General features: G+C 44.7%; 1 long non-coding RNA gene across 1 annotated transcript; it reads left to right on the top strand.

Moving 5' to 3' along the window:
• The first annotated feature begins 2,029 nt into the window (after positions 1–2,029).
• On the top strand, positions 2,030–12,494 carry LOC138265794 (uncharacterized). The gene is made up of 3 exons (XR_011199423.1): positions 2,030–2,122; positions 2,248–2,421; positions 9,490–12,494. It is a non-coding gene; the product is annotated as an uncharacterized lncRNA (long non-coding RNA).
• Positions 12,495–13,688: the final 1,194 nt, after the last annotated feature.

Raw genomic sequence — 13,688 nt, 5'->3', positions numbered from 1 at the left:
GGGCCCTCAATATTAACTTTTCTAAGCTGCTCTCAAGAGACCTCGCAGTCTTTTGGGAGCAGTGTTGTAAAAGTTAATAACTGCTCTCCCCAGAGCGCTGGATGTCTCTGGGACCCTCAATATTAACTTCTCTGCGCTGCTCTCAAGAGACCTCGCGGCCTCTTGAGAACAGCACTGAAATGTTAATAACGGTGCTCCCCAGAGACGTCCAGCGCTCTGGGGACCCTCGTTATTAACTTTTCAGGGCTACTCTCAGAGACCTTGCTGTCTCTTGAGAGCAGCTTTGTCAAGTTAATCACAAGGGTCTCCAGGCGCTGAGCGTCTCAAAGACTCCGTTATCAACAAAGCCGATCTGTTCTCTGAGGCCACGACCTCTGTAATTAACTTAACAAAGCCGTTCACAGAGACCACGCGGTCTATGAGAACGGCTTTGTTGAGTTAATTACGGAGGTCTCAGGGCGCTGAACGCCTCGGAGACCTCTGTGTATAGCTACAGTCCAGCTCGTGCCACCTGAGGGTGGCTAGATTACAAAACAAAAAGCCTACGCGAGGTGAGGGCCTGAGGGCCCCAGACCACACACGCTTGGGCCCTTACACTTTTAAAAAAAGCATGTTCTGGCCTCTGGGGTGCCCAAGCTGGGGACACGTGGCCCCTAGGGGCCCACAGAGCAAAATAAAAAAAATAAAGTCAAATTAAAAATACGCCTGGTGTCACTCTGGGGACCTCGAGCACGAGGTTCAGGGGCCCACCAGGGATTCACCTGGCAGATTTTTTTAAAAAATAAATAAAAGAAAAAACACCAGGCCGAATAAAATAAAAATAATAATAATAAAAACTAAAAAAAAACTAAACATGCAATGACTGTGGGGGTATTGAACAGTATGCTCAGGCCCCCAAGCCCCCAGCCACTCACCTTAGTTCAGGGGGATCTGGTGTCCAAGGCTAGTAGAGTGAACAACACTGGCCCCCACACATGCTGCTACCACAGACGGCCATTTTAAAAAAAAAAGACTGTGTTTGGACTGTTGGAACTGGCTCCCTGTCTGCTCCACCCTGGAGGCTGGAGTTTAGATTGAGTTCCGCCCCCACACATGGTTCAGAGCCTTGTTGAGCTAAGGTGAAAACACAGCATGGATCCTAGGATTCGGATTCCGGTCTATTGTATATGTATAAATTCTAGGAATTGTAATGTTTTTAAGTAGTGCATTGTTATATATTTTTATAACTGGTGTAATAATATGGTGTTATAAAGACTTTTGGGTGCTTTGTAATAAGAGTAAAAAAAGGTTGTGGAGCCTCTAGAATTATATAAAAAAATGCCTTATAGATTGAATCTTAGACTTTATGTTGTACAAGAGCGCCACCCTGTGGACTTTGTTTATTAAACAGTGTATAGTTTTTGAGAAAAGGTCTTCAAATGGCTCAGGGTATTATACTTCCAGAACATAGGGTCGCAACAAGATGTATCTTGAGAGACTTTTTTTTATTTATTTATTTTTTCAGCACATTGCATGGTTTTATGAAAGGGTTATGCATATAGCATTAAATGAGCTGTGCTAAAAGTCAATTCTGTCTCTTTTGTACATAGGATCTCCAAGAGCTTGCGACGGCCCCAGAGGAAATGGAGATAGTGCAACAAGGTGTGTTACGGGACACAGGCCTATCTAAACAGAGCTATCATGATTGTTATTTTTTATTTTACCATTAATGGTTTCCATGTGTCTGTGTACTTGTACAGGTTATGATGCAGAACTACAGATTGCGGTTGACGCTCTGGAACAGATCCTCCAGGTTCAAGACGGTCCGTGCACAATGTCTAAGGATACCACTTATGCAGGTAAATAAAGGAGTCCATGTGTAAACGCCTTGAAAATCTAAAAAAAAACATAAACACAGCAGCGTCGGAGCCCTCAGAGAACTCGTATAGTCTATGTATTATATTGTAAATTTTACATTTATTTTTGTTTTTATCCCGAGATCACCCTTCGGGGCATGCGACTCCAGGGGTAATGCCCCAAAAGGTGGATGGGAATGTTCAAAACACTGCCCGCAAGAGGAAGACCCCAGCGTCTAACGACGACCTGCCTATTAAGAATGGCCACTCACGCCAGGAAACCCCAGGTGCATTTTTAGAAACTGTAGAGCCAGATGAATACAATCCTCAGTGTGCCTCAAACTTCTTTCACCCCAGCAGTATGGCAGCTATAACAACCCCTAATATGTATTTTGCTATCTTTACATCCTAGGGTCATCACATAAGAGCTCTGGAGGAGTCGGTCATCAGACTAAACGGTCAAAGTTGTCTTTAAAGGTCAGCAACAGGGCCGTTCAAAACCCCATGGCACCAACCGTATTCGTGAACAGCGTAGGGCCCCAGGACCTACCATGCAGTGGTTCTACAGACATCAGTCTTGACCCAGGTACAGCTCTTGTGGTACTGAAAATTCTGGACCCGTGTTATAAACATCCTCGTATCACAACGATTTTGGTATCAGCAGACCGAGAATGATTAGAATAGTATACACAAGCATTGTATTCATATTCAGGTGACAAAATCACCCGAATATCAGAGTTTCCGTCCTGAAACTCTGAGGTTCCATTTAAACGACAGCCATTTTGTGATTGCCCTCACATAGGCCAATGACTAATGCCGAAAACGAGTCTGAAGGACACGTACATCTTTGCTGACTCCTCTGTGACCTGAGCAAGCTGACTCCACTGCCTGAAGCCAAACCTGTTCGGCCAGTTTCTTTCCCAGTGGCCGAATGAGATTAGTATCAAGGCACAACACATCATAAAACCTTTTCATCACACACAAACCATGCCTAATCTTACACACACCTGTCCCTGTTTCTTTCTTTATGACTTGCTTTACAAGGAGGAGGTGCCTGTTTATATTGGGGGTCCGTCGATATCTGAGGAAAGTACTGAGCCTTGCATGGGTAATTGATTGAGGGCTGGACAAACTGAAATATGGCTTGTCATCATAACCCTGCTATTTCTTTGTAGTGAAAATATGTGAATGGTCAACTGGATAAATAAGGAATGTTTGCCTAAAGCATAATATTTTGTATAAAAGAGAAGGTTAGCTTTGCAAGGGGAGCAGTCTCCTGAGAATATACACCGTGTTGTACTTCTAGGATACCTGTTACTGGCTGCAGCCAATAAACAAGATCTTTGACTTCACCAAGAAGACTCTGTGTTTCTGTAGTCTGAAACAGGAAGGACTCGAAGTCTTAGGGTGTGTTCCCTGGCACCACTGGGTTCTGAAAAACCCAGTACTTCAGTTGGCGCCCAACGTGGGGTGATTTCAGCGGTACCGGTCCAAGCCAGAGGTTCGTGAGGAGCTTTGTGTGAAAATTCTTGAGGGAGGCCGCCACTTCATCGACCCCTGTATGTCGACGTGGTCCGAAAGTCTTTGCTGCGAGGTTCCCCGCTTTCCGACGGCTACGAAGGACTGCTGCCCTGACTATCGCCCTGTTTTGGACCCTTGATGATTTGGTAGAGCGAAACGATAAACGAGTCTTCTGGTGACGTCATCGATACCTCAGTTAAGTATAAGTGGAGCGTCTCCCAGTCCTTAGTTTGGTTCTTAGTTTGGTATCCCCTTGGGATCTTTGATTTGGAACTTGCAAGTACCAAAGCCGAGGGATTCGTGTATTCACGAGACTATCGTATTCGATAATTCTTTGAAGTTCGACGCTAGACTGGAGAGCGAAGATGCCTGGTCTTAGCAGACATGGAAATTTGTTTTGTCTTGGTTATAATAGGGATTCCCGATTGGAGGACTTGTGTACGGTTCCTCCGATTGGAACTGCAACCTATGAACTATATGTGAAACATGGCATAGGCCCAATCATATATGATGAAATATGGATCCGATACACCAGGAAAGATGGTGTTTTAAAATGGCCCCAATATGGTAGTTTTGACACAGAGATTCTGGATAATCTGGAGGTTAAACTTTTTAAGAAGAAAGCCCGGCCGGCGATGTTTGACTCTTTCCGCCTATGGCGTAAGGAAGCCAAACAAAAGGAAATTAAATTAGCAAAGAGAAATAAGAGGGAAGAGGGTATCTCGATAATGCAAGCTGCCATGCAGTTTAAAGATGATGAGGAAGAACAGATGAATGAGCAGTTGCACAGGCAACGTAAAATGGTGACCGATAAATGTTATCCAGTTTTTCCGCTTCTTCAGCAAGATGTAGCAAAAGAACGTGAGAAAAGATCCTTTAATGTCACACTTTTTGAGTTTGCCACCCCCTTATGCGCAGAATGCTACAGCACCTCTGCAACCTTTAGCTGTGCAACCTCCGGTTATTGTGCCTCAGGTTCTTCCACAGCCGCCAGCTCCTCTTCAGTTGGCTCCTACTACTATGGCGCAGCCCCTTCAAGGGCTGCCGACTTCGCTACCTGCTCCATCTGTACCTCCTACGACTTTATGTACTACCTCGACTGCCTCTTCTGGTGTTCTTCCTGATACTGCCTCTGCGTCTGCCTCTGCGTCTGCCTTGCCTCCCTCTGTTTTTCCTCCTGTTCTTTCACCAACTTCTCCTTCTGTCCGACAGAGAATGACAGATACTGTTGCCAGCCTTATATTTCTTCTCTTTGGGTCGTCTGGTGTGACCCCAGATTCGGAGCGTAAGCAGTCGCGTAGTCAACTGCCTAATTCTCGAGAGAGAGAAATGTTTGACCGTATGGCGCGTAAATGGGTTTTTTACCCTTCAAGATACGATGTAGAGTCTGTTATGGATGTCTTCTGTCAATGGGAAGCACCGAAACAAAGATAAGTTTTTGAGAAAATGGGTGCTTTCCTTTGTGAGGAATTGGAGGATAATTATTTGGAAACAAATCCGCCTGATTTGTGCCGTGTACGGTTTGAGTTTGCAAAGGGCACGATTGTGGGTTCCGATGTTGAGAAAGCAGTTGCGACGTTGTTGTCCTTTAGGAATAAGGATCCTTCTCAGTCATTGTTCCAACATGACTCCTCTGTTAAAAAAAAGGTGCGACAGTACCCAATGAGAGAAGTCCCTCCGGTATGGAAGGACGCTGTTGAGGCTGATGTTGCTAATCAAATTGATGCTGTCCCAGCTCATTTTCAGCGTGTTTGGGTACATGTTCCGTGGAAGCGAGCTGAAGTTTTAGCCCTTAAGCAGACTTTGCCTGATCCCCGTAAAAACCCTGCAGGGTATTATAAGGAATTATCACAGACTGCAGACTCATGCATTATGAATTTAGCCGACATAGACATTTTATTTGGGAATGTTGTTCCACAGCCTTTGTGGGGATTGATTCGCCATACAGATCATGCGCAAGAGTTAGGTGACTCATGGGCTAATATTAGTGCTGCAAATGATAGACAAGTTGGTGGTGCCAAGCCTGAGCCTTTGGTAGCAGAACTGCCTGCTAGGATCATTACTTACATGAAGACTTTAATGCCTGCGATGCGTGTGAATTGGGATAAATTGTCTGCGTGTAAGCAGAAGAAAGATGAAACAGTGTCTGATTTCTTCACCAGGTTTGAGGAAACGTTTATCGACCACAGTGGTCAAGATATGAGTACAGAAGGTGGTCAACGGTTGTTCGTCGACAAGTTTGTGCACAATTTGCTTGCCGAGCTGTGTAGGAAATTGAAGGATTCAAAGAGTTCTTGGGCCGTTTCCTCTTCAGCACAAATATTGGCTACTGCACAGTACTACAAAAATAGGGATAAAGATGAGAAGGATAGAGCAGACAAGAAAACTAAAGAATTAAAGACGAAGGTTCTTTTACAACAGGCGTATCCTTCACGTGGTGGTCAGAGTAACTATCAGCAACCTCAACAGTTCCAGAGAAACTCGCAAAGGTTCGAGTTTTCTCAACCACGTGTTCCTGTAGGTCCCAATCAGTGTTCATATTGTAAAGAAGAGGGTCATTTCAAGTATAGTTGTCCTATTTTGTTACAGCGTACGAATGGTGCTTCTGGCGCAAGAGGTCGAGGTGTTCAACAAGCTCCTAGAGGTAGAGGACGTGGAAGTTTCCCCCAGAACACGCGTTCCTTTCCGTCTCAAAACTCAATGAATAGTTTTGACCAGCAACATAACGCGTCTGGTAGGACGGCTCAGTACTATGCTGACGACTACTATGCAGAAGATGAGAACCTGGAAGGTAATAATTGCTAGGACAGCCATAGACGAAGAGAGGGAGTTTTTTTAGTTCCAGTAGATCAGAATGGTTCTTATGTTAAGGTGATTACATCAGGTGTGTCGGAGCCTTTTCTGTTGGATACTGGTGCTACAAAGAGTTCTATTATGCACTCAAAACTCCCTGGCGCACCTTTGTCTGGCGAGATGAATGTTTCAGTAGGTTTTTCTGGCGCCCCGGTTAGGAACCCGATTTCTAGTCCTATGTCCCTTTCTGTTGGACCTTGTGAATTGGAAGCACCCCTTATTCTGACGACAGGTTGTGGTGAAAACTTGTTAGGATTGGATTTGTTGAAAAGATTGTATGCAACATTATATTGTTCTCCTTCGGGAGTACAACTTACACTGGGTAGGAAAATGGTTTCTCCAATGTATTTGTCGAAGGATAAACTTCCGACCGAATTGTCGTTTCTTCCTGATATCATTTGGGCTACTGGTCCTAATGATGTGGGTCTTTTGGAAATACCGCCTTATGTTGTGACATTGAAAGCCAATGTTAAATTACCACGCATTCAACAATACAAGATCTCTAGTGAAGGTGAAAAGGCGTTGCTAGCGATCATTTATGATTTAATTGAAAAAGATGTAATTGAAGAGAGAAGAGGCAACGTTTGTAATAGTCCTGTTCTGCCTGTTTTGAAACGTACTGACCCCTCTAAGCCACCTGTTTACAGGTTCGTGATTGATCTTAGAGAGGTAAATAAAATAGTTGTGCCACAGTTTCCAGTTGTTCCTGATATCACTGCAATATAATCTATGATCCCAGCTTCCGCCACCTGGTTCTCGGTGATTGACTTAAAGAATGCTTTCTTCAGCATCCCGATTGCCGAGGAGAGCAGGGATATTTTTGGCTTCAGTTTAGGAGGCCGAAGTTTCCGCTTCAAACGCGCTCCTCAAGGCTACTGTGAAAGTCCATCAATATATAGTCAGGCTTTAAAAACACAGCTTGATGCAATTGTTTTACCTGACGGCGCTACCCTTATTCAGTACATTGATGATTTGCTAGTCGCTACAGATACTGAAGAGATTTGTAAAGAAGCCACCTTGTTGTTGTTGCGTCATTTGTCTGATTTACATCACAAAGTGTCCCTTTCAAAACTGCAATATTGTCGACAAGAAGTGACCTACTTAGGTCATCTCTTATCGAAGGAGGGAAGGAAACTGACCTCAGAAAGAATTCAGGCAATTGCAAAATTGAGGGTGCCAAGGACACAGAGAGAAGTACGTGCTTTCTTGGGCATTACATCATACTGCAGACAATGGATACCGAATTTTTCTTTGCTGGCCAAACCTTTGGTAGCATTGACCTATAAAGATACACCGAATCCCGTTCCGTGGTCTGAAGATTGTCAAAAAAGTTTTTCCGAATTGCGTAATGCATTGTGTTCGGCTCCTGTGTTGGGTACCCCCGACTACAGTAAGCCCTTTACACTGTATGTCCATGAGAGAGAGGGTTGTGCATTGTCAGTGCTGACACAGTCTTTTGGAGACAAGCAGCGCCCATGCGCATATTTTTCGTCGACTTTGGATCCGGTAGCTAAAGCATTGCTGAGTTGCTTGAGAGCCACAGCGTCAGCAGCTGTTTCTATTCGACAGTCTGCTGGGTTAGTGATGAATAATATGTTGATTGTGATGGTTCCACATGCAGTGGACACGTTGTTAAACAGGACCAAGACACAGCATTTAACTAGTGCTCGATTGTCAGGTTACGAGTTGACACTGTTAGCGAGTCATGTGCACATAAAGAGGTGCAATACGTTGAATCCAGCCACATTATTGCCGATTTCAGTAGAAACAGATGATGTTGAACAACATGATTGTTTTCTTAGGACAGAAGAAGAAACGAAAGGGAGAGTAGATCTTAAAGATACTCCTCTTGTAAAGTGTGATGGCACCTTATGGGTGGATGGTTCATGCTTCAAGCTTCCGAATGGTGATACGACTGCAGCATATGCTGTCACAACTTTGCATACGATTGTTGAAGCTGCACGTATACCACATAATTCAGCTCAAGCAGCAGAGCTGATTGCACTTACGAGAGCGTGTGTGTTATCGAAAGGAATGAAAGTGACCATATATACCGACAGCCAGTATGCGTTTGGTGTGGCCCATAGTTTTGGACGATTGTGGAAAGAACGTGAGTTCCTGACTTAGCATGGAGCTAAAATTCAGCATGGTCAGTTGGTGAATGAGCTTCTTGAGTCACTGACCTTGCCATTACAAGTTGCGATTGTGAAATGCAGTGCACACAAGAAGGTTACTGATGATGTCGGTCGTGGCAATGCATTTGCTGATGAAATCGCAAAAAAAACAGCAAAAGATGTGATGAATCGAATGTATGTTGCAGGCCCCGCAAGATGGGTTGGTGACGTTGGAATGTGTGAAGATACGATAGAGGGTGTGAAGTCTCTTCAAGCTGAAGCTTCAGAGAAAGAGTTGAATGTGTGGAAAGAAAGTACGGGTAAATTGGATGAAAATGGTTGTTGGGTTGACATGTCAGAACATCAGCGATGGTTGTTACCCGATGCGTATGTGCTTGCAGTGGTGACAATGGCTCATGGAATGGCCCATATCAGTGTGAAAGGGATTTGTAAGTTGTTGGCTCCAGTATGGCAAAATGCTGGAATTCCTAAATGTGCAGAGAATGTGGTCAAGAATTGCATGGTGTGTCTGAAATACAATCCTGGTAGGGGAACCCCAACTCCAGCTGGTCATTTTGCGCCTCCAACGTATCCATTCGAGGTTTTGCAGCTAGATTTCATCCACATGGAAAGGTGCAACAATCTGAAATACGTACTTGTTGTTGTTTGTGCCTTTTCAAGATGGGTAGAAGCATATCCCTTAAAAGACAACACTGCCTTATCCACAGCTAAAGCCCTTGCCAAAGAATTCTTCTCTAGGTTTGGAATGCCGAGAATGGTCTGGAGTGATAATGGGAGTGAATTTGTGGGTCGAGTGATGAAAAAAGTATGTGAGGGGCTAGGTATCCAGCAAAAATTCCACGCTGCAAATCACCCCCAATCAGCTGGACTAGTAGAGTGCTATAATGGCACGCTAAAATTGAAGTTGGCAAAGATACAAGCGAGCTCTGGTCTTAAATGGCCTGACGCTCTGCCTTTAGCACTCCTATCAACAAGAATGACTGTGCATTCGCGAGTGGGACTTAGTCCCTATGAAATTGTGTTCGGCCGCCCATGCCAACGTATGGGGAGTGCCAAGACCAACAAAATTCAGTGAGATCGAACACCCTGTACTGCTTGATTATTTGTATGAATTGACGGCTAAATTGCGTGTTCTACACCAACAGGTTCACGATACTCTGCCTCAGGTCTCTGAAGCTCCAGGACATCTGATCGATCCTGGATCATGGGTGCTGGTCAAGAACTTCCAGCGGACAAAGAATGACCAGCCCCGTTGGACCGGCCCCCACCTCGTCCTTCTCTCAACAAGATCAGCTGTTCGAGTGGAAGGGAAAAAGAACTGGATCCACGGCGTACACTACAAGAGGGTCCCTTTTCCTCTACCGTACGACCGGTGGGTCCAGGAGGGGATCGCTGACTCTGAGACTGAGACTGTGCCTCGTTTTTTGCCATTTAGCGATGCACGTGTAAAAGGAACAATTTCTGAACGAGAAAGTGATAATAATTTGCAAGAAGCTGTGCCACCGTCAATTCGATTGAACACTACAGAGCCTGAACTCTTGTTCCAGAACCAGACAGTACCTGGAAAAAGCCGTTATAATTTGAGACCAAGAACTAAAGACAAATCAATTTTTTCCCGTTCCTTTGCTATTTTTTTTTAAAGTGTGGCTCTCTCATCTGAGAAACTTTCTTATTTTTTTTTTTTTCTTTTCGAACCGCCATCCTGGTTCAGCTGTAGGGTCGTGGTTGCCCAAGTCTTTGGAGTGCAGCTGAAGACGTTAGGTCGACAGTTCTGGTCGGTCTAAGGGAGTTGCCCTGGACTGACAGAAGCATTCCCTAGCATAGAACACCCTACCACCGCGAGCAGCAATTAGAGAGGATGGAGTTTTTCAAGAATGAGAGACCTGCCAGACAGATGGACTTTAAAGCCAGAATGTGTATAATAATGACAAAGAAACGATTTTTGATATTATGTATTTTCATGTTGCTTAGTGTAATGACGTTTTTAATAGGATATGTTTTATTCTCTTTTCAAGTAACATTTGCACCCATTACACAGCCCATACCTCCTTCTACTGTTTCCTCGCATTCTTTTCACCCCCTGCCTGAACACGAGTCTGCCAGAAGATTAGAATTTGTCAACAATTCATTCATTCAGCTTCTACACCAACACCAATTAGTAGTGAACACAACTAACTGTTGGGTGTGTGGTCTTATGCCCCATACTACCGATAAAGGTATCCCTTATCTGGTCCTGCCCTTCAGCCATAATGGTTCTGTATGGGCATATAGAACGGTGTTCATATACGCGTATGAAGCCAACCCCCTACGTTCTGTAAAAGATAATCCGAAGAATAGTGCTCTAGCTAAGGGTATAGTAGATATGATTAGGGAAGATATTTCCTATGAGACTATCCCGAGAGATGAGACACTAGCATATATTGGATGGAACATAACAGGATATGGAGTTACTCTGAGTGGGAACCAGCGAGCAAAGAGATCCTCCCCGATTTGGATTGTACCCCATCAGGGTCACCTATGTCTGCAAGGTAATGGCAAGAATCCCAGAGCTCAGTTAGGGAAAAGTATCTGCACTGAAACATATGTTTTTGCGTCTCAGACTTCTCCTTCGTTATTAGCAGCTAAGGGTACCTATTTCATCTGCCATAATAGAGCCTATACATGGTTGCCCCCTGACTTCTCAGGCACATGTTTTGTTTCGTTCTTGTTACCTCCCACCTATACGGCCGCGGCAGATTACCATAAGACAAGGATAGTTAGAGGTGTCATAAGTAAAGAAGACACTACAGGACAAGAATTTGGAGATTTGGTAAAGGGTTTTCTGCCGTTTTGGGGTCGTATGGTTAACAGCAGGAACATAAGGCAATTGACAAGGGTGGTTGAATCCACGGTAGTTGAAACCGCCGGTGCCCTTAGTAATTTGACTGCTGAGCTCCAGTCGGATCGCCTTATGACTCTTCAGAACAGGGTCGCATTAGACGTCATACTTGCAGACCGAGGTGGGGTATGTAAAGTGATCCAATCAAGTTGTTGTGTTTTCATCCCAGATAACGCTCCGACAGCCTACCAGACCATTTCCAAACTGCATAAGATCTCCGAATCTATTCACGTGGATAAAGGGGATTGGTCATTGATGAGGTGGTTCTGGGAGCTGATATCCGCCTGGGGATGGAATACTCTGGTAGTCATTGGGATGATCTTAGCCATTCTTTTCCTGTCCTGTTTGTGTGTACAGTGTGCTCCTGCAATATGTGGCCTCTGTGCTACATCGTGTGCAAGGAAACCTGTATCAAAAGACGAGCTAAGTAATAGGATGATGCTACAGCAACATCTCAACGACTTTATGAATATAGACCTGGACTCAGATTAGCGTGAGTATGGGTTATTGCCTATGTAAAGGCAAAAGGAGGGTCTATGGTACTGAAAATTCTGGACCCGTGTTATAAACATCGTCGTATCACAACGATTTTGGTATCAGCAGACCGAGAATGATTAGAATAGTATACACAAGCATTGTATTCATATTCAGGTGACAAAATCACCCGAATATCAGAGTTTCCGTCCTGAAACTCTGAGGTTCCATTTAAACGACAGCCATTTTGTGATTGCCCTCACATAGGCCAATGACTAATGCCAAAAACGAGTCTGAAGGACACGTACATCTTTGCTGACTCCTCTGTGACCTGAGCAAGCTGACTCCAATGCCTGAAGCCAAACCTGTTCGGACAGTTTCTTTCCCAGTGGCCGAATGAGATTAGTATCAAGGCACAACACATCATAAAACCGTTTCATCACACACAAACCATGCCTAATCTTACACACACCTGTCCCTGTTTCTTTCTTTATGACTTGCTTTACAAGAAGGAGGTGGCTGTTTATATTGGGGGTCCGTCGATATCTGATGAAAGTACTGAGCCTTGCATGGGTAATTGATTGAGGGCTGGACAAACTGAAATATGGCTTGTCATCATAACCCTGCTATTTCTTTGTAGTGAAAATATGTGAATGGTCAACTGTAAAATAAGGAATGTTTGCCTAAAGCATAACATTTTGTATAAAAGAGAAGGTTAGCTTTGCAAGGGGAGCAGTCTCCTGAGAATATACACCGTGTTGTACTTCTAGGATACCTGTTACTGGCTGCAGCCAATAAACAAGATCTTTGACTTCACCAAGAAGACTCTGTGTTTCTGTAGTCTGAAACAGGAAGGACTCGAAGTCTTAGGGTGTGTTCCCTGGCACCACTGGGTTCTGAAAAACCCAGTACTTCACTCTTAACTACAACACATCATCCGTCGTAAAGAGCATGTCCAATACCGCGAACACCTCTACACCGCCTACCTCCGGGCAGCGACTTGGACACTCTGACATTGTCATGCTCACGATCCCAGACACACCGCAGCTTGTACCCTGTGAAACCTCAGAGGGGACCCCTAAGCACTGCATCAATCCTAAAATAAATCGCCTGTCCTTAAAGAATCGTAAGAAGAAGTTGCAAACCCCTGAGCTACTGGCCATGCCTATAGACCTGTCTTTTTAAAAAGTTGTTAAGGCTCAGACCACACCACCAGGCCCTCAACGTTCTAAATGTTCAGAGGGCCTGACAGCGATCTACCACCAACAGTGTAACGTTCCATCACAGTCTTTGGGGCACAGACTTGGAAAATGAGCATCACATAGAGGATCCTTATTCCCATTGTATAGGGCTTCTAAAGGCATTATCTGGTACTGCAGTGGGTTCTGAAGCCACAGCAGCGCCCTGTGACACTTCTAATGTGTCCCCCTCAAGGTTGCAGTCAGCAGGGTTACAATCATCATCACCCACCCAGAGCACTTCGGTGCATCCGAGGCCCTGAGTTATTACGGTAAGCATTCAACCTCCCTATGTCTGATGTCACCAGTTACACCACCGGGGGCGTACGACCCCACCAGCACTGCACCAAGTCCCTTATGCACAGTGGTCTTCACCATCCTCCTCAATATACCCCGCCAGCAGTATAGGATGTAGTGGATCACAAAGTCACAGTTTTGGAACCCAGTCTAGCGATGATCAGGCCTCTCAAACCCCGGGGTGTTCACATTGGAACCCTGTTTTTATGTCCCGTGCAAGTCCGTGCACTCAGAAAGAGGGTCACAATGTTAACCAGGTTCCTACAGCTGGGGCTGCTCAGGGAGCTGTCACTCATACATATAAAGTCTCAAATAATGACCTAGAAACCGGCCCTATGGACAGTACTAGAGTCCTGGACACCTATATAAAATACATCAGTCTGTTAGACAGTTAAAATTCAGACTCCGTCTAAAGACCTTAAAACTGGGTAAGAATGGTTACAATACTGGTGCCTCC

The sequence above is a fragment of the Pleurodeles waltl genome, chromosome 11, assembly GCF_031143425.1.
Source record: "Pleurodeles waltl isolate 20211129_DDA chromosome 11, aPleWal1.hap1.20221129, whole genome shotgun sequence".
In the NCBI taxonomy this organism is placed as follows: Eukaryota; Metazoa; Chordata; class Amphibia; order Caudata; family Salamandridae; genus Pleurodeles; species Pleurodeles waltl.
The sequence above is the reverse complement of the archived record's forward strand: the minus strand, read 5'-3'. Positions and strand labels throughout refer to the sequence as shown.